The sequence below is a fragment of the Nanorana parkeri genome, unplaced genomic scaffold, assembly GCF_000935625.1.
Source record: "Nanorana parkeri isolate BGI_ZX_2015 unplaced genomic scaffold, ASM93562v1 scaffold143, whole genome shotgun sequence".
Lineage (NCBI taxonomy): Eukaryota > Metazoa > Chordata > Amphibia > Anura > Dicroglossidae > Nanorana > Nanorana parkeri.
The window spans coordinates 546672-554896 of NW_017306411.1; the positions used below are offsets into that span (position 1 = coordinate 546672).

At 42.7% G+C, this 8225-nt stretch overlaps 1 protein-coding gene across 1 annotated transcript in view; it reads right to left on the minus strand.

The window, feature by feature from the left end:
- The window catches only part of NCK2 (NCK adaptor protein 2), a 47516-nt gene extending 39963 nt beyond the window's left edge, over positions 1–7553 (minus strand). The window contains exon 1 of the mRNA XM_018554123.1: positions 7279–7553. The gene's annotated coding sequence lies outside the window, so the exon portion shown is untranslated. The remainder of the gene's footprint in view (positions 1–7278) is intronic.
- Positions 7554–8225: the final 672 nt, after the last annotated feature.

The following is an 8225-nucleotide window of genomic DNA, read 5'->3' on the forward strand; positions in this document are numbered from 1 at the left end:
CACACACACACACACACACACACACACACACACACACACCACCACTCCATGTGGTCTACCTGTAGCTGATTTTTTTTTACCCAAAGTAGAATTGCCAATCTGTGCGTCTCTGTGGAGGTAGCCATCTGGGCAGAGGCAGGGCTTTACTATCGAATGTCAGAGCTGCCCCTCGAGGACTGCTGATCTGATGACTGATGGAGGAATAATTAAGCAGCATCAGGTTACAGTGCAGAAAACTTGAGTTAACACCTGATAACTTATTTGCCAGGTATTCCATAGAATGGTCACCTAGAAGGCTGGCTCTGTCCACCTACATGAAACACAAGACAAAAGTGTTTAACAAAAAAAAAAAAAAAAAAAGGACTCGGAGGAGTCACCCGCTCAGTAACAGCAAGTTGACTACTGACATACAATTGATTACAACAAAAGAGCTAAAAGAGTTGAAACTCCACTGTCCTGGATAATTCCTGGAGAAGGAGTTGGGTAATAACCTAATCATGCCCATGGATGGTTTTCCCTAATCATTCTCCAGGACAGTTGGCTAGAAACACTAGCAAGAAAACCTAGGGTGGAACCATGGCCTAAAGCACCTTCCTCCCAAAGGCTTGGTCCTGACCAGAGAGAATGTCAACAGAATAGTGCATCACAAAATGTGTTAATGTGGACCTTTACCCCTTTCACTAAAAATCACATCAGCATGCTGCTCTGCACACTGATATGAAATCATATTACATTAGTTAAACAAACATGTTTTTCATTTACTTACAAATAGAGTTCATCTACTTCCTGGTCCTCTTTGGCACAAATTATTTAATGTGCTCAAGCATTGCATCCTGGGAAGGTTACATCACCAGAGCATTGCTGGGAAATCTCATGAGATCTCAGGGAAAGGCATTTTCCACCCCTGAGATGTGCATGGTCACATGTGACAGAAGTCCAGGAAGTAAAAGGAGATCTAGTAACCTGCCCTTAATTAACATGGCCACTGTCAGAAGACTGAGGAAGAAAAAGAGAAATAAGGTATGCAAAGAATACAAAGCCTGCAATGATCTAGAAGTATGTGTTTGTATATTGGTATTACTAAACATTTCTAAAAGGTGTGTTTGTTGTTATTTTAAAGATATGGGTAACGCCCCGCTTTAACTTTATTTCCACTTTTGAAACAAAATTGGGATAACACCTAGTTTATATGTATTACATGTTCTCAATCACAAAGCATAACTTAATAACGAAAAAAAAAAATTGTGGCTTAAAAAATAACTTTTTCTTGTATTACTTATTTTCTCTAAACTGACTTTTCCTCTGGAATGCAAGGGGCAGGGGAGGTTCCCACAGTTATCCCTGTCTATGCTGTGCTGGCAGATTTCATTAGCAGTTATAAACTAGATTTAAACATTGTCTGTCCTAATAAAAGGGTTAAAGTAGTAGTAAACTTTTTCTAGAATAATGAATCCAAATCAAATATACATTGGCCAGCAAAGCATTCCTTTACATTTATTTGATCTGAAATCATTATTGGGAAAAACGTTTAATACGGCTTTAACCTTTTCTCAGGACAGGAAGTGTTTACATCTAGTTTATAACTGATAATGAGATCTGCCAGCACAGTACAGGCATTGCCCAGCAAAGCATTGCTTTACATTTTTGCCAAAACACTTACAATCATCATGTTTCTAAACAGCTGATTCCAAGTCTCTCAGCTCAGCTTCCCTGAACTTCCTGTCCAGTACAAGATCACAAGTGACAGAGCAGACTCAGAAGGGAGGAGAGAGGGCCAGGGGGAGGGAAATAGCTTGATTTGCTGTGTCTGTGTGTTTACGGAGACACAAACAGCTTACCAGCAAACACAAAGGTGACTGCATTGAACTCTGGAGTCACTCTAAAACAGGAAGTCGAGACCAGTACTCAGGAGATCAGCTGATAAAAGTTTTGATCATCAAGGAGCAGAATACATTGTAATGGATTTCAGCATATGAAATAGCTTAAAATCCTTTTGACTTTAATGTCACTTTAAATATCTGGAAGCATTGTATGTTAAATGAGAAGAAGCTCAGTGTCCCTTCACTAAAGTAACTGGGAATCTGTTTGGTTTTTTTTAAACTGTTGGCTGCTGGCTAAATAATAGAAGTGAAAAGATGCTGTAAGCTTTAAAAATCACCAGATACATCTTCAATTACATGAAGGTATAATATTGCGTTTGTTTTGTGTGCACTTAAATCATTTGAGCGCATTTTTTTTTTTTTTTTTACTGACAACATAGATTTGATAAACTGTAACACAATTATCATGCGGCATAAAAAATTTCAACTACCACCATTTTACTCTACATAGTCCCGGCTTTTATAAAGTAGAATGTTTTTTTTTGGGGGGGGGTTTCAAGTCATCTTCAGCTCTAAAATGTGCATTTTAACAAGTAAGCAAAAGAAAAAAAAGAAAACGAGCTAGGGTAGTAAAATGGTTAACAAGATCATGCCACTAATATAAGAAAATTATAGTTCTACTGTCGCCATAGTATCCACTTACACTAAGCCCTACTACAACAGCAATCCAAGCAATCAATGCAGAATAATGAGCTTGCTTATTTCACAGTACTACGGCACTTACTGGAGTGTTGTAGCCTAGTAGTTCTGGGCTGCTTGCAATTGCTACAGGCACACAGAGCTACAATACTTAAGCCAGCTTGAGGGAGAAGAGCAGGTGGGTACAATATACAGTAGATGAGCAGAATATCAGCAATAGTGAGACCCCTCCCCCCCTTGTCAGTTAATCACACTCTCCTCACTGCCTGTCAGCAGAGACTTCTACCGATAGAAGAACTGTGTTTCTGGACCCTTCTGACATCTAGAGAAAGAAGGGGAAGACATGGGTGTTTAGCTGGGGAGCTCAATATAAGGGTTGTTTTGATCTCTGCAGAAAAAGAAATGATCAGCACCCTGCTACACATAGATTTTCCAACATGCTGGAACACACATACATACTGTATATATTTAGGTGTAATATCATTTGCAAGAGCCCTCTAGTTAACATGCTCCAATTGTGATCAATTATATCCAAATTGTTGTAGAACTTGCAGCCACCAGGCTTTTCAAGCTCATCTGAGGTGCCATAGCAATTCTCTGCATAATGTCAACAATATTTTCAACAAGGCAAAGAGAAGATGGCATTTGCCATGAAAATCATATTTTACAGTTGCCCAAACTAAGTTACCCTATTAGCTGTTTAAGATACTTGGTAACATTTATTTACTAATACTCTGGGTCCCAGTTAAAAAGCAACAGTTTATGTTCAGTTAAACCAAATGTTAGTTACTGTAATATCAGTGCATATAAAACAACCTCCTTAAGGCAGTTGTATATCCAAATGTTTTAGGTCAAATCCTTTTTTAAAAAAGATAATAGTTTAAAGGAGAACTCCAGAAGTAGGGACTGCTGTGGGTCCGTATAATGTGTTCAATCCTGTTTCCTCTGTTCACTCCTTTCTGAGTGGTACAGTGGTAGCACTAACTGTCTGCTTCTGGTCCTCGGCATTCTTTGAATTTTAATGAGTCGCCACAATGTTGGCCATTTAGACTTCTATTGTGGTAACTAATTTCCCACTGAAACCTCCATCACAAAAAGACCAGAGCGGGGAAAAAAACCCACATAAAATAAGAGAATAGACAGAACACAAAAAGTAGGCAAAATGTGAAAGAACGAAAGAAATTCAGAGTTAGGACTTACCGGTAACTCTATTTCCATTACTTTGCTGGCTGGAATCAGTCTAATGAATATCTTCCTTCCCTGACTTCAGTTCTAGTTCTGGAATTACATATACTGGTAGAGTGCAGCAGTGTGTTACAGTAGTACCAAGCACATTTCTTGTACGGTACACATGTTCTATTAAGAGTCCGTCACCTTACTTTCCCCTTAGCATAGGACCCAATGCAGACGCAGGTTTTTTCAACATTACAAAGTACAGCCACAGACCATATTGTTTCAGGTCACAAGTTGATCAAGTCTGATAAACACCTTGGAAAAAAAAACAAACACAAAATAACCCCAACAGGATTCTGGTACTAGATGGACAGAAAGCAATTGCAGCACCGGGGCGCTACACTGAGTAGTCAGAGCTAAAACATCACCTGAACTCTGACAGCTTCTGCCTGACCTCATGCTGATAATGCATACATAAAAGTATCACATGACAAGGCACTGTAGTTAAAGTGACATTAAACCCTCAGATCTTTTAACATAAACCAATACTGTAATGTGTGCCTTACTGTAATCCATGGTAGTTTCCCTTATCTTTGCTGCTCTTCCTTTTAAATCTGTATCTCTTCTAATGCTGGGGGAGAACTTCCCTTTGCAGCTGAGTGCCTCTTCCTGTAGTGCTGGCTCAGGTTGTGAACCTACACACAGACACCATGTATCCATTCCTGAGACAAGGCAGTCTGCTGCAAAACAGAAGTTCTGCCCAGCATGAGAACAGATACAGATTTAAAAAGGAAGAGCAGCAAAGAGAAGGGAAACAACCATGGATTACAGTAAGGCACACATTACACTATTGTTTTATGTTAAAAAATCTGAGGGTTTAATGTCACTTTAAATTGGAACTTTACATCATAAGTAAGAACTTGTAAACAGGCAGGATTTGTATTGCAGAAGAGACATAGTATGTAGAGAATTCTTACCTGCCTATTCACAATGTATACAGAACTGCATAGCTCCACATTACTTCAGGAACTTAACAGGGCAGCAGCTATAAGGGCTTGTTCACACCAAATCAGGACCAGATCTGCAGGGGTTTCTGCATATGCAGTGCAGTGCATTTTGCCGCATTAAAAAAAAATGTCAGCCTATAATGGGCTTTGTGTGTTCCGGGGCATTTGCATGCATTTTGATATTATCCAGAGCAGAAAAAATATGGCATGCTGCAGTTTTTTCACATGCTCTGGAACTGAACTCTGTGGTGTGAACTAGAGCCCAAAATATCATTGGAACACATTGAATGCATCTTTGATGCGTTCTGTAACTGCTCTGCATCTGCTCCGCACTTGGTGTGAACTAGCCCTAAGACTTCAGAGGGCATTCCGCCTCTGCCCATTATTTACAAAAAGGCATCCTCCTAAAAACTAAGGAGGATACAAATAATGGGGTTTAGTTTTTTAGGCAAGACTGTTCAATTATAATAATGAAAGAATATGGGGGCAATTCATAAAAGGACTGGTAAGACCTGAAGTGAAGCCCTATTCATTTTAATGAACAGGAAAAAAAAACATGTCAGGAGGAGGTGGAAATCGGGCATGTGACAAGATCCTCCTCCAAAATCGTACAATATTCTCTACAGAATTATGCAGAGAACACAGTGAAACACCCCGTTGGTACAGCACCATTCGCTGTATTCTAGGAATTAAACTTAAAGGGTTTCTAAACCCTCCGTTTTTTTTTGCCTATATCTACTGCTAGCATGCAGTAGATATAGGCAAAAAGTGTGTTTTTTTAAAAAATGCTTTAACAGCGGTTAACACTTACCATGCTTTCGTCGCGTGCTCCCGCCCGAGAATCCGAAACTGCACGGGCGGCCGCAAAGCATCTTGGGACGGGCGCATGCGCAGTTCGGATTTTCGGCAGGGAGATGAGCAGAGACGCAAGGTAAGTCTATGGACGCGTGCATCCGCATGCAGACAACGTGGGACAGGAAGAGCCAGCAAGGACAGAGGAGTCAGCGCTGGATCGGAGACCCGCAGCAGCGCTGGAGAGAGGGCTGAAAAGGACAGGAAAGAAGAAGATGATCGGATTAAGAGACATCATTTAAAAGGTAAGTGTTTTACTTAACACTGGGAGGAGGGGAAAAAAAATTTACTTTAATGTCACCTTAACTGCTTGTTCAGTCTAGGGGAAAAGACTCTACCCAGATACCCAGCCAGGGGGTGGGGCCCATCTCCTCATCCTGCATTGCACGTAGTGACATCGGAGAGGCTGTTCCTGGATGACCGGTGAAGGCAGGAAGTATTTCACCTTATTCCTTTCCCCAACACTAAAATGAGCAGTTAACTATATAATAACTTTTACTCCTGACTAGGAGGAAGAGACAATTATGCACAAAAAAAAAAACACTTTTTTTTTAGGTGCTTGAAGTCTATTGGGGTCAAAACCGCACAATCGTGACCCAAAGAAGCTACTTTTTAGAACGTTGAGCAACAGTGCATCACTCACATGTGAACAGGCACAATAGGATATAACGGACACCTAAGGGCCAATTCACACCAGACGCTGTGCTAAATCGAACAGCATCTGGTGTGCGGTGCCCTGACACAGTGCCAAAAGTGCTAATCCCAGTGTGTACTTTTTTTTTTGTTATAACTTTATTGGAATGTCACAAGTGACGTTTCATTCAGTTCTATGGGCACAGCGGGGTGCAAGGCGGTTGTACCGTTCCTACCGCATTGTGGTGGTGTGACTGGTCACCCTCCGTGACACAAGTGGTGTAAATCGGCCCTAAGTGTCTAGCGTTGACGCTCTTCAAATCGCTTAGTTATGAATGGGGGTGTAGAGACCCAGAACAAGTACACAAATGAGTATTGGAGACTTCTGTGACTAGATCAGAGACATGAAGCCGGCAACTAGCAATGGCATCCTCCAGGATTCTCCTGGTCCAGATATGAAGGATGAAGATGCGATATTTCACATTATTTTGCTTTAGGGAAGACTGCCTGCCTTCAGTTGTGATGACTGTTACACATCCATACACGAATACTAAGATAACCTCACACTAGTTTGTATGTTATGCTTAGCAACCCTGTAAGGAAGACAGAGAATTTTAAGTATGCTGCATGTCAACAAAGGAATTTCTCTCCAAAACAAGAGAGCAGCACATTGTGGAGGAGATGATCGAACCGACCAGAGAGCATCACACCTGCCCACCCTGCCAAGGAGCTAATCACAAACGGAGGAAACTTCAGCCTAAACTTTGTGCAGTGCCAGCAGGCACATGTCACCGATGTGGGTGCACCAGGCGGGCACCGATCATCAATGACACCTATGTCACACGAGGACAGCAGCCAGCCAGCCTCGGGGACCATGACAGGAAGAGAGACCCCAGGGGAGGAGAGGAAGGGGGATGGAGCACAGCCCGGGATCAGGGAGGGGGGACGTATAACAAAGGCTAGGGTAGGAGGACAGATGGAGATGTCGGGGTCCCCTACTCACACAGGGGCGGCCGGGATCACCATTTCTCGGCCGGCCTGGGAAAAAACAAGACGAAACATCTGGAAGGTTAGCGGCTCCATCAAACACTCACCGCACAGCTCCGCTCTGCGCCTGCTCCCGGTCCGCCACACGCCCTGCTGCTTTGCTTTTTGTCTCCACGGTAGCCAGGCCTTGCACCCTCTCTCTCTTCCCGTCGGTCCCTGCCCACTTTTCTCCTCTCTCTGTCGGCACGCGCTCCCTGTTATCCTCCAGCTCACGAAGCTCTCTCTCCGTCCAACCGACACAGCGCGTTCACCGGCTGTCACCTCCCGCCTGCGCGTGCACTCGTCGGCGCGCTCCCGCGTTCTCCTCCGAAGCCGTCACCTGACAAGCGGTACTCCTTTGGGACTCAGCGTGTCACGTGACCCGTTGCCAGTCCAGCGTCCTGCTCAGCTCCATAGTAGCGGTTATAATAATAATAACAACCCATTTATGTGGTGTGGCCGGAGCGGCCTGAGAGGAAAAGTTCGGATAAATGGCACAGTTTTGACACGGTTCCTAAGAGTGGATGTGCAAAGCTTCATAGAAGTAATGTCAACCGTCCGAGATGAACACACAGTCCATAACAAATGGAGACTTATTACAAAAACACTCCATGCTTGTAAATAAAAAGTTCCCAGAAAACAGAAATACACATACTTCTACTGTAAACAGAAAACAATGCAAAATATGTATTACCATTGTACAAATGGCTGCCTGTTAAGCGGACCATACATGGCTGCTGAACTGTTTGGAATTCAGTCCATGGGAGGCTATGACAAATGACAAAACTAGATTTTAAAATGAAAGGAGCTGGGAGGCAGAACAACCAATCAGATACAGACACTGTTCAGGTTTTCAGGCAGCTGCATAGGGCGGCTGTCTGAATACAATACAGCGGTGATTCCTTCTCCTCCAGCCATGCTATTTAGCATGGATGGGGGAATTGAATGATTTCTGTCTGAGCCAGAGAGAAATCTACACATGTATGGGTAGTCTAAAGGTGCCCATACAATGCTC